Genomic DNA, 12,123 nt, shown 5'->3' with positions numbered 1-12,123 from the left:
TGTCACTTCAGGCAGAGACTGCAAAGGGTCAGACGAGCTTTTTCTTGTGTTCTTGAAATGAGTCTTTTCTGTCACTGAAACCAGTGACAGAAGTCCTGTGGATTGCTCTAGGAGCCTATGTGAGAATATTCCTATATACTGGGAGTGGATATATTGACATGAACCACCCAGGAAATTAAATTGGGAATCACAGAATGGGTTGGAAGGGACCTTAAAGATCATCCAGTTTCAATCCCCCTTCCGCTAGAAAAGGTTGCTCAGAGCCCCATCCAACCTGGCCTTGAACACTTCAGGGATGGGAAACTCCTTATGATCCCCATTTTGCCCCTACCAGGGATTTAGGCATTGGTAACCTTGTCACTTTTGTGTTAGAGGTTATTAGGTTGTTTACCAACACCCTCAACAAAAACCCTCACAAAAATCCATGTGACAGAGTAACATGAAATCATCTTGCAAATCAGAGCTATTAGATAAGCTGCCTCACATGAGCAGATGTACAAACCACAAGTCAGACTTGCTTTCAGAGAACAAGTAGCCCGGTGGTAAAACCACAAGCCTGGGATGTGGGAAACCCTGAACCCACACAGCCACAGCTGGGATCAGAAGAGTATCCGGAGAGGAGCTGCCGTTGGCAGAACCTTCTCCATGAAAATTTCAGGTCCCAGTGACAGTTTGGACCGTTGTATCTCCACACAATCTCAACAACACACGCAAACAATCCTTTTGCATGTCGTGTGGAGGGAAAAGGAATTGTTGGGATTCCAGAAAAAAGCAGAACGCAAAGCATGACTTTAAAAAAAAAAAAAAAATTATTTTTTGTCCACATATTTGTTTGTAGGTATCTGTTATGAAATTGCTGTTTGCTTTAATTAAATTTCATTCAGAAATATCTTGTCATGACCACGTGTGGAATGGTTCGAAAACAAGATCAAATAAATGAGTTGATAAAAAACATTAATTGCCGGCCCATACACTGCATTGATATGAAGGCTGGTGAAAGTCAGTACAAGTCATGGAAAACCTCTAAGATTCTGTGAAAATTTTGTTCTGTGAGTTACTCACTTCATTTTATTGATTGTTGCTTCAGTACAATTTGCACAGAGAATTCTGAACATGTGCAAAAACCATGCACATCCTCAAATCCCAGATCACTTCAATGTTCTACAGCTAAATACTTTTGTTAAGTTAAAGCCTATTTGTCAATTCAAAGGCTTCTTCACATTGGCATTAAAATATTCCAGGCCCAGTCCTCTGGATCCTCCATGGATATGGATCATTGAGAGCAAAGCACCAGTCAGAGGTCCTTATTCCAACAAGATGCCTCCCTTATGATATCATACCAAGTGTAATCCCATCAGCCATATTTACACTACTCAGATTTGCCCATTCCTAAACATCATACAATCAATTCAGTGACATTTTCACTTTGAGAATATAGGAGGATTAACCACCCAACTTGTGGCGGGGGGAGCAGGGAGGAAATGTAAAATTCAGCTCCAGCCTCAGGATAAATAGTAAGTTTTCCCTGTTAACAGAAAGTATCAGACAAGCTGGGACAAGAGTTAATTTTCCTGTGGCTTCTCCTGGCATTGAACTCTATGCAAAGCAGATGCAAAGCCAATGCAGTGTTAGTACAGGAAGGTAAGTGGGTTTGTGCAGCTTCAGGTTTGTCTGCTGTGAATTAGGAATATTAGTAAAGGGAATTTTTCTGTCACATCACACGTAGATAGGCCAAGGGACACAGACCAGTATGGCCAGTAGTGATGTCAGACAGGCACCAGTATGGATTCAGTCCTGGCCACACAGTGATACCTCAGTGGGTTTAGCCTGAGGTCATTTGGGATGTACCAGCTTTCAGGTTTCACCTTTGCCTCTTCTCCCTCCAGTAAAATTAAGACTTCTAAGGATGTCCTGCCTACTTTGTTATGCCACCTTATTGTTAAGATCACCTACAGAAGATTTTTCATTTTAAGTCCTATCTAGAGCAGTACAAATGTGCTTACAAATTTTTGTCTGCTGACACAGCAGGATACAATTATATTCCCGAAGACTTTTAGCTCACTAACTCTACTCCAAGCAGCATCTACAAGACACAGGACATCACAAGGTGAACTTAACTACATAAATGTTTGCATCTGTAGATAAATATCTATATATGCACTTTTGAATATGTAAGTTTATATTATATTATATTATATTATATTATATTATTATAGCTCTTGTGGGGTGGTAATTTTTTGTACCTATCCTGTAGTGGTATGGAGCTCCAGCAATATTACATGTATAGATTGAAGTTTAACATGGGTGAAGTCACACAGAATATGGACTCAACAGTGAATGTGAACATGCTTTGCAAATCTTTTGGAGGGACCCCAAAAAATCCACAAACCTAAACCAAAAATTACATTTCAAATGCTCAGCTATATAAAGCACAAGTCTAAGTCTTGCTTCTTGTCCTCAGTGGCAACTTGGGTGTCCACTACCCACTTTAAGCACAATAATATCACAAGGTCCTGCCAATCTTCCTTTTCTATATATGTAGGCACTAAGGGAAGATGGTTAATGTATTTTTCTGCAATTATATTAAATTTGGCTTGAAAGTAATATGCTACCACATTACTGGTATTTGTAAATGGTTTGACTTTGGTTTAATTCAGCTGTCTCTGACTTTTTGAGTATAGTTCTCTACTAAAAATGGGGTGGGGAGAGAGAAACAGTTCAACTGTGAACTATTCTTTAGAAAACTGGTTGCTTTTGCCATCCCACTAATGTCATCTGGCATTAATTAACATAGCATCTCTCTAATTACATTGTCAGCGTACAGCCACTAAATTAAAATACAAGGAGAATTGTTAAAATTTCCCAGTTTCACTTCAACATTTCTTTTAAAGAATAATTTTTAAAGTTTTGTGTATGTAGGAAATCATCCAAAGCCCACTGAAGTTAATGTGCTTCATTCCAACCGGGCCCAGAAATGTTTGGAAAAATGAGTGGGGTGCCCAAATTGCCTCTCTGACCCAAGTGAGTTGATGCCTCATTTCTATTATTGGTACCAGCAGCTCAGCACCCAAAACTGTGTGCAACCCCGGAGATCTCGTGCAGATCTTTCAGATGAATCCTGTGAAATCTGCTCCTGGGAATGGCAGTTCTGCCACTTGTTTAAGCCTGGCTTTACACATCAGCATTGCCTACCCTCCAGCCTCACTGCCCTCCACACATATCCCTTGGCACAATTAAAATCTTTGAGATCTACCTGTTTTCTAGCTCACCAAGAAAGTTTAGCAAAACCATACATATCCCTGAGATGATCAGAAACACATGGAAAAATATTAAAATGGTGCATAAAGAGAAACAAAAAAAAAAAAGAAAAGAAATATTTTCTTTCCAGGGCAGCTAGTCTTTTGCTGCTGACTTTTTATTTCAGGAAAAAAAAAAAGAAGATGCTGTCAGCACTTTGGAAACAACGTTCCTTTTTCCACCTCAAGAGTCCTTTGCCTATTTTGCCTAGACCTGTTAAGCTGAGCATGTTGGTACAGCTCAGGACAAGGATGAAGAGATAATATTTTTCAAGGAAATAAAAAGCATTCCAGCAGCAGTAGCAGTTCACATTTGTCTTGGACAGGATGTATTTCCCCAGCTCCCCTGGGAAACTGGAAGCAGGACTGCAGGGTAGCCCTTCTCACAAACTGCTGTGCTTGGGCATCAGCTCCTCAGGGAATATGGACCACACTGGGAGACTCAGCCACAGGAGATGCTGGACAACAGCAGATGCAGGGAAGGCTGGAAAGCCCTGATCTCAGTGATGATGCACAGACCTCTCAGAGCTTGGAGCCTGAAAAGCCAAGGCACCCAGGCTTCCAGCTCAGGTTTGGAGCAAAGGACAGGCAAAGCAAGTAGTTTAAACTGAAATCACCAGTTTGACACAGAAAACTCTGGTTGGCAAATCTCTGCTTCTCCATTGGGGCCATCTGGATGAAGCTGTTTGCTGGTCATCACAGGGCTGCATTAATTCCTGCTGGGAAATCCTGAATGCATGTGGCAAGGAGCATGCTGGTCTCATGCCGATAGAAAATGGGGTGCTGCCCCTTCTGTGAAGAAATACACCTCTTGCTGCAGTACCCCCTGACCTGCCCATGATTTTCATCCACTGCTGTCCCAAAGGCTGAAATATGGCCCATGGAATGGTATTTTGGCCCATCCCTGCAGAACTGGACTTACATGTGCCCTGTGACTTCTGCATTCATGCACACCAGTGCCAAAATCTGCGTGGGCAAGGAACATTTACAAGGCCACTAAATGGGATGGGTGGGGTTTTACACAGGGAGAGGGGCAAGCACGTGCCCACATTGCCAGTCATGGGGCACTTAAAACACTTCCGGTCTCTGAGCAGATTATTCTGTGGACAGAAAACCAAGCTGGAAGTTTTGGAACTGAAATGATACAGTGGCCCGAGGCAGAGATGGCCCTGCCACCCCTGCAGTGGGAGACAAGGATGTGTTACTGGGACAAAACCTCTGGTGAGCTGAACTGTCCCTTCCTATTGCTGCTCAGGCACGGGGAGGACCAGGACAGTGGTTGCCACTGCTGGGAATGGCCAGTGCCAACCAGATTAGTCATCTGCATCCCATATAACCAAGCTCTTCCCAGGCACAGCAGCTTCCACACACTGTCAGAACCATGGCCAAAAAAAGACAGTGGTCCTGCCTCTTCCCTTACTGTCCTGCTCTACTGCCCTCCCTCAACATCTAGAGCCAGCCTAAATAAATTATATGTGTTAATAGATGTATTTTATAGCAACCTACAAAACAAGTCTTTGATGTAAGTTTAGGCCTTTGATTGTTACTACGATACGAGCGATATTAACTAAATAAACACAGGAAGAAGCACTGCGTGCCTGCAGCAGCAGCAGCAGTTTGGGTACCTGCTTCCTCACACACACACACCCTCCAGGGCCAGGATTTCATTTTAAGAAAAGGTCACTGTACTCAAGATCAAGGAAAAAACTCAGTTTTCATCCCATTTCATTTCTGGAGATTCTACTGTACGTTCAGCACCTTAAACACACAGAATTATCCAGAAATGGCTGCATTTACTCCAGACTTGAATTAGAATAAATTATAGCAAAATGTGTCTAATGGGGGTTAGTGAGTCTGACAGCAGTGTACAGCCCTAGGGAATTGATCCAGAAGCACTGCAAGAATCACCACAGGATCTTAAAATCATAGAATGACTTGGGTTGGAAGGCTCCTTAAAAAAACCATCCAGTTCCAACCCCCCTGCCATAGGCAGGGACACGTTCCACTGGAACAGGTTGCTCAGAGCTCCATCCAACCTGGCCTTCAACACTTCCAGGGATGGGGAATGTGAACACAGCAGGAAGTATTGTTGAGGTATAACACATACATGCAGAGATGGTTCTAAAAATAAAAAAACCTTCTGGTTAGTCACAATGTTGGGATTTTTAGGACTTCTTGCTCTTGCAGAGGCAGCTGAACAGATCCTGACACAGAGAACCAAGGAAGGAAATGTATGTGTTTAGTTTGGAGTGTTGGGACCGTTGGATAGAAAACCTATAGGAAAATGGAAAACATGCAGCAGTAATTTATTTCTGAAGGGAAGGGGGAGAAAAGTCAAGGAAATTCCCTCACAGCCTGCTTGGAGCCAGGTTTTCAGCTGCTGTAAATCTGGAGCTAGGTTAAAATTATTGGAACCAGATCATGTCCTGTACCAACAGAAAGCAATACAGCAACGTTGATTTACACTAACAGGTGATTTGGGGCCCTAAGAAGAGTTGGCATTACCAGACTCCTGCATCAGGATAAGACCAGGGCTGATCCCAGGATCAGATCCACCTCTCATACGCAGCAGGTCCCTGTCCCTTGTTATATGTCAATAAACATCAGCCTCTTTCTCTCTTTCCACCACCCTAAGCCCTTCCCTGACCACGTTAAAGTAGAATTTCAGCTTCACAACAATGATTCTCGTTCGCTTGTCCTTCAGTCCTGACTTTAAACAGCTCTGCAGACCGACAGCATGTTCTTTGTGGCCTCCTCAATCCGTCTGCGTTATCAGCTATTACATTTTTCTATTACACATCATTGAATTTGATGCATCAAGGCTCCCACACAGCTTGCCCCTGCTCTCTAGGAATTTCGCAGATAAATCACTGGCATGAGCAGCAAACTGTCAAAGAGTTGCTGACATGCTCTGCAGCAGAACTGCACTGGATAACCTTTTGCACTAGAATGCTATTTTTTGAGGGCTTTAATAAAGAGCACCATTGTATTTGGAAATGTACGGCTGCGGGGAAAGGAATTAATGGTTTGCACATGATGCATCACACCCGTGATAAAAGTCTTCATCGAAAAGTTAAAAATCCCAAGCAGTAACCACACCAAATTGTTAGGGGTACTCTGTGGGTTTAAACTCTCACCTTTGTCTAGGCGTTTAGACCATTCTGAGCAGCCTTTGTGAAACAGAGCGCAGATATAAAAGCCAGGCTTAACAAACCAGCCACTTTTCCACACCGCGGGGTCAGAGCCTTGGGCAAAGGTTTCCCCCATTCAAAGGCAGGGATGGAGAAGGGAAAGGGGTGCTGGATGTGTCTAAATCAGCTTCCTCTCGGTTTTGTGAGGACCCTAAAGAGAAAGGACACCAAAGCATCTGTTCCATGGGACAAGGCTGTGGTGTTTCTGCAAAGGGGAATTGGCTGCGTGCTGTTTTTAACCACCCTTGTGGTAATCAGCAAGTGTCTGTGTGTTCTTTAAATAGACACATTACCCTGAGGAAATACCCAAGTCAGCACCTCTGTATCCTGCTCTGAGAGAGGAAACCTGACCCACAAGGCACCAAAATTTGCTGCCTCTTGGCAGAAATATCCCAGCTAAGGCCTGACTGATGCTTGCTTTTCTTGGAGACTTCGCTCCATCAGGCTTGCTCCAGCTCTCACAGATGGCAGTTTTACTCTGGGATGAATCCAGTTACTCAAATCTGCTCCATAATTACACAAGTGGCAATGAGAAAAGAACCAAGCCTTGAGGAGCTGCTTCCTAAGTAAAGCAAGAAGGATATGATCAAGTCATTGATCAGTTTATAGATTCCTCGTCTGTTCTCACTAAATGTTGTTAAATACGGAAATATGTGTTTCCAAATATTTGTCCCAGGAAATTGCCACTCTTTTATCTGATACTCAAGTCTTACTGCATGAATAATTTGAAACTGGACAAGACAAACCACCAGAGAGTGTGTTAAGCAAAATAGCAAAATGAGGATAGAGATCAGAAGAACAGACAAGATAATTTTCCTCTTTCCTTAATGCCTACAAAGTAGTCTGTACTGCTCAGTTTTTTAAACTGACATGATGCTTCAAATACAGAAGAGAAGACTGAGATGGGATCTTATCAGTCCATATAAATATCTCTAAAGGGCTGCCAAGAGGATGGTGCCAGGCTTTTTTCAGTGGTGCCCTTCGACAGGACGAGGAGCAATGGCCACAAACTAAAACACAAGAATTTTCACCTCAACATGAGGAAGAACTTCTTTACACCGAGGGTGGCAGAGCCCTGGAACAGCTGCCCAGGGAGGGTGTGGAGTCTCCCTCTCTGGAGATATTCCAAACTCAGCCGGAGGTGTTCCTGCGTCACCTGCTCCAGGTGACCCTGCCTTAGTGAGGGGGTTGGACTGGAGGATCTCCAGAGGTCCCTTCCAACCCTAACAATTCTGTGATTCTGTGAAATATAAGGAATTACTGAATCTTGAGGAATTCCTCTAATATTCCTATCAAGCATCCCTGCTGGTATTTGCCTCAGAGACAAGATCTTAACTTCAGTGACAGACCAGGGTTTCTGACTCACAGGGCTCCCACTGAGAACAGGAGTTGTAGCCAGTTTTGGAGACAAGAGCATGTGCCAGGGACAGGAGCAGTGTTTGAGGAGCAAATACAGTCGAGTTTTACAGAGGACAGAGCCAAGGAGTTAATGAAGGCCTCAAATGTTTTCTTTTTCCTATTGGAATCACCTCACTCTTGACTGGGATGAGCTACACGTTGTAGGCACTGTGTAAGCGTTTGTTCACATACACAAGAAGAATTCAGGGAGAGTTTCTTCACGGAAAAGGGCGGTCAGGCATTGGAAGGGGCTGCCCAGGGAGGTGGTGGAGTCACCATCCCTGGAGGTGTTCAAGAAGCTGGACGTGGCACTCAGTGCCATGGTTTACTTGACAAGGGGGTGATCAGTCAAAGGTTGAACTCAATGATCTTGGAAGTCTTTTCCCACCTTAATGATTCCGTGATTCTGTGAAGTACAAGGAATGACACTTACTGACTTTTGAGGAATTCCTCTAAATTTCCTACCAAGTAGCACTGCTGGTAAAGCTCAGAAATCTGTCTGGGACCCAGCAAAGGAAGATGAGAGAGGATGGCAACACGTCATTGTACAAATGGTGTAGTTCACCAAAAATAAGACCCTGAAGACTTACCCCTGTCCTCACCCTACAATTATGGGGAGGGAGTGACTGTGGAACAGAGCTTTTAGGACATCATGGAATATATTTGACTTCCAGGCAGTTCTCAGAGCACCTTGTCATACGTAATTAGTGAGGATGCTGGTGTTCATTTAGGTCTTGTGGTTTTTAAAAAATAGAACAAAGAGATTTGGGGGGTGGTGGGGGGGGAAGGAGCATAATCAAAGCAGTAAAATAATTTTTCTTCTGTCTACACTTTTTCTCTCAGATTTTCTGTCACAGAAATAAATCACACCCCACCCCTATCCAGTTAGTTCACTTAACTCACTCTTTCTTGACAGCACATGCTATGCAAGATTACTTTCCTACATTCCCTTTAGCTTTCTGCCCTTCTGTTTCATTCTTGCTGTATCATCTTAAAGCTGGAAGATCTTACATTTTCAAACTGGTTTTGAGGGCCTGAAGTCAGACTGACAGAAGGCAGCAGGGAATGAGCTTACCTTGCTATTTTCCTCAATAGCTCTTTTTGAGATGAAAATTCCTCCTTGGCACATACAGTCCTAAATGAAAGAGCAATTTCTGACTTGCTTGCCTTTTGATTTTTTTCTTTAGTCTGCACATGTCTCACAGATATTTCTCCAGCTTCTGCTCCTTATAGGCCAGTTTCGTCTTACATCACTCTTATGTTTTTATCAAAGCTTTCCTTTTAACAGAGAGATGCTCCAGAGAAAAACTTCAAATCTAAGTTTCCTGGAGCTTTGTGAGAGAAATCACGCTGGAATTCCAATTTTTCACGATGCTCAAATCAATCTTTTGGGTTTTATTTTTTTTTAATGTGGAAGAAAACTTGGTTGGCTAAAATTAATATTGCTTTTTAAAAATATAATTTCATATTAGCACCTGAACTTTGTAGCTTATGCCCATCCATGCCTTTAAATGTTCACCAGTAAGATACTTACATAAGGCAGAGAAAGAATTAGTATCATCTGACATTACAGTCAGAATTGAGGTTTTGTATATATTCATGACCAAACAGTTAAAATTAGAGTACATTACAGAAACCTAATTCAGCTGACTTTCTGTAAGCCTGCTCTGCAGCTTCTTTGTTTTGAGGCAAAACAAGATAAAGGCTGGTAGGTGAGTAATAAACTTATATCACAGAGATTAATATACAGTAATCAGATAGTAAAATCTAATTCAAAAGGCCTATTGTGCAAGACACTGTGCAAAGACAAATATAGTTCCTGCCTGGCAACTCCGTAATGGCAAAAGGGAGAATGAATCAATTTGAACAGAAGGAGATCTTAACATGAAGTGTAGTGAAGTCAGTGCTGGCCTTTCCACTGACTTCCCGTGATTTCAGATCCCATGTGTCCATATGCACACATATGTTCTTCCTGTGTCCACAGATACACACATTTGACTTAGATGCAGGTCTTGGAGTGACACTGTATATGCACAGCAGTGGATGTGGTCATAGAATCACTGAATGGCTTGGGTTGGAAGGGACCTTAAAGATCATCTCCTTCCACCCCCTTCCATGGGCAGGGACACCTTCCACTAGCCCACGTTGCTCCAAGCCCTGTCCAACCTGGCCTTGGACACTTCCAGGGATCCAGAGGCAGCCACAGCTTCTCTGGGCAACCTGTGCCAGAGCCTCACCACCCCCACAGGGAAGAATTTCTCCCTAATATCCAATCTAAACCTGCTCTCTGTCAGTTTGAAGCCATTCCCCCTTGTCCTGTCACTCCAGGCCCTTGGAAATAGTCTCTCCCCATCTTCTTTGTGGGCTCCATTCAGGTACTGGAAGGCCACAATTAGGTCACCTCAAAGCTTCTCTTCTCCAGGCTGAACAATCCCAATATTCCCAGCCTTTCCTCACAGGAGAGCTGCTCCATCTGTCTGATCATCTTGGTGTCCCTCCTCTGGACTCACTCCAACAGCTCCATGTCCTTGCTGTGTTGGGCCCCCAGAGCTGGAGGCAGCTCTGCAAGTGGGTCTCCCCAGAGTGGGGCAGAGGAGCAGAATCCCCCCCTCCCCTGCTGCCCACACTGCTTTGGGTGCAGCCCAGGGCATGAGAGGGTCCTGGGTCCAGCCTCTCACTCACCAGCACCCCCAAGTCCTTCTCTCCAGGACTGCTCCATCTGTTCATCCCCAGCCTGATCCTGGGGGTTGCCCCGACCCAGGTGCAGCACCAGCACTTGGTGTTGTCAAACCTCATCAGATTCCCGTGGGCCGCTTCCTGAGCTTGTCCAGGTCCCTCTGGACGGCCGTGTCCTTCAGGTGTGGTAACAGCACCCATCACTTGGGGTCATCTGCAAAGTTGCTGAGGGTGCACTTGATCCCTGATTGAACAGAAAAAAGCACCCGCGCTTCTCTTGGCAACGAAATCAACGCCTGCTGTGTTTAATTGCTGCCACTCTGCTGAAATGGGTTTGTGCCTTAACAGTTGTACTGTGACAGAAGCAGGGAGTGCGGAAAGATTTATGTTGAACAGAAGCAGAGGATTAAATTGCAGAAATAAGGTATTTTTGTTGAGAATTAAAAGCATGTATTTTCATCCAAACAAGCTGCTCTGTGAGGAGGAAGAGGAATTTTACAATCTGAATTTTCTGGGGTTTGGTGTAAGCTGAGGTACTCAAATCCTACACTGAAGGCATGAGCTACAAAGGTTAAACCTAGCAAAGCAGAGCTTTAGCAATGTGGGGGCAGGGTAAGAATGTATCTTTTCTTTAGCAGCGTTTCAAGAACTAGTTCTCAGAAATTTTTGAAATATTTTGTGTGGCATTTAGGGAAGCCACATCAAGACTCCCTCCTCGGCCCTTAAGAGATGCTATTGTCCTTTTCAAACACGCTTTTTCAAAGCATACTCCTTCACTGCTAAACTCGTGATAAAAGCAAGCAGGAAAGACAGAGAAAATTTTGGATACATTAAACATTCCATTTCTGTGGCAAGTAAGTAGTTTACAAACTTGAGGAAAGAAGGCAGCGTTATAAAGTCTAAGGCAAGGAGGACAATTTTCAAATTATGCTGAAGGAAGCTGGGTGCCCTCCCTCATACACAAAGATTGACCAAACCCAGCATGAAGTGCTCGTGTCCATGTGAACTTCCAGACACAGTTTTATGCTTAGATTTAGATTTCATTTGTGAATCCTTACTCCCTAATTTCCCTCTGGCCCGTTATGTAGGAGGCTGGCTCCTACATAAAAACCTTTTCCCTAAATCCTGTCCCACTTCCTTGCCTATTCCTGGCTTTCCCTAGCATAGCAGGAGTGATGTTAGTCTCAAAATCCCACCCAAACTTCATCAAAGAAATGCACTCTGCCTACCCAGCTCTCCTACTTAGTTTCAGTAGGAAAAATCCATGTTGCAGGTTCTATATTGCTGTGTTTTACAAAGTTTGTACAATGTGAATGTACTGATTCTTTCCCCAAATGTGCTCTGCTCAGACACAGCCACAAAAGTGGGGGGAAAATTGCTCAGTGAATAGTGCACATCAACAGCTCTGAAACCTTTTTGTGTGAGGGGATTTCTATAAATTATGATAAAATATATTTTTTTTCATTTCAAGGTGTTTCTCCTGGTGGTTTATTGTCTCAGGCCACTGTAAACAGTTATGCCACTGTTGTAGACTTACAAATCAGGCTCTGAATAAATAACAA

This window comes from Neopelma chrysocephalum, unplaced genomic scaffold (genome assembly GCF_003984885.1).
Source record: "Neopelma chrysocephalum unplaced genomic scaffold, ASM398488v2 Primary Assembly neopelma1_92, whole genome shotgun sequence".
In the NCBI taxonomy this organism is placed as follows: Eukaryota; Metazoa; Chordata; class Aves; order Passeriformes; family Pipridae; genus Neopelma; species Neopelma chrysocephalum.
The sequence above is the reverse complement of the archived record's forward strand: the minus strand, read 5'-3'. Positions refer to the sequence as shown.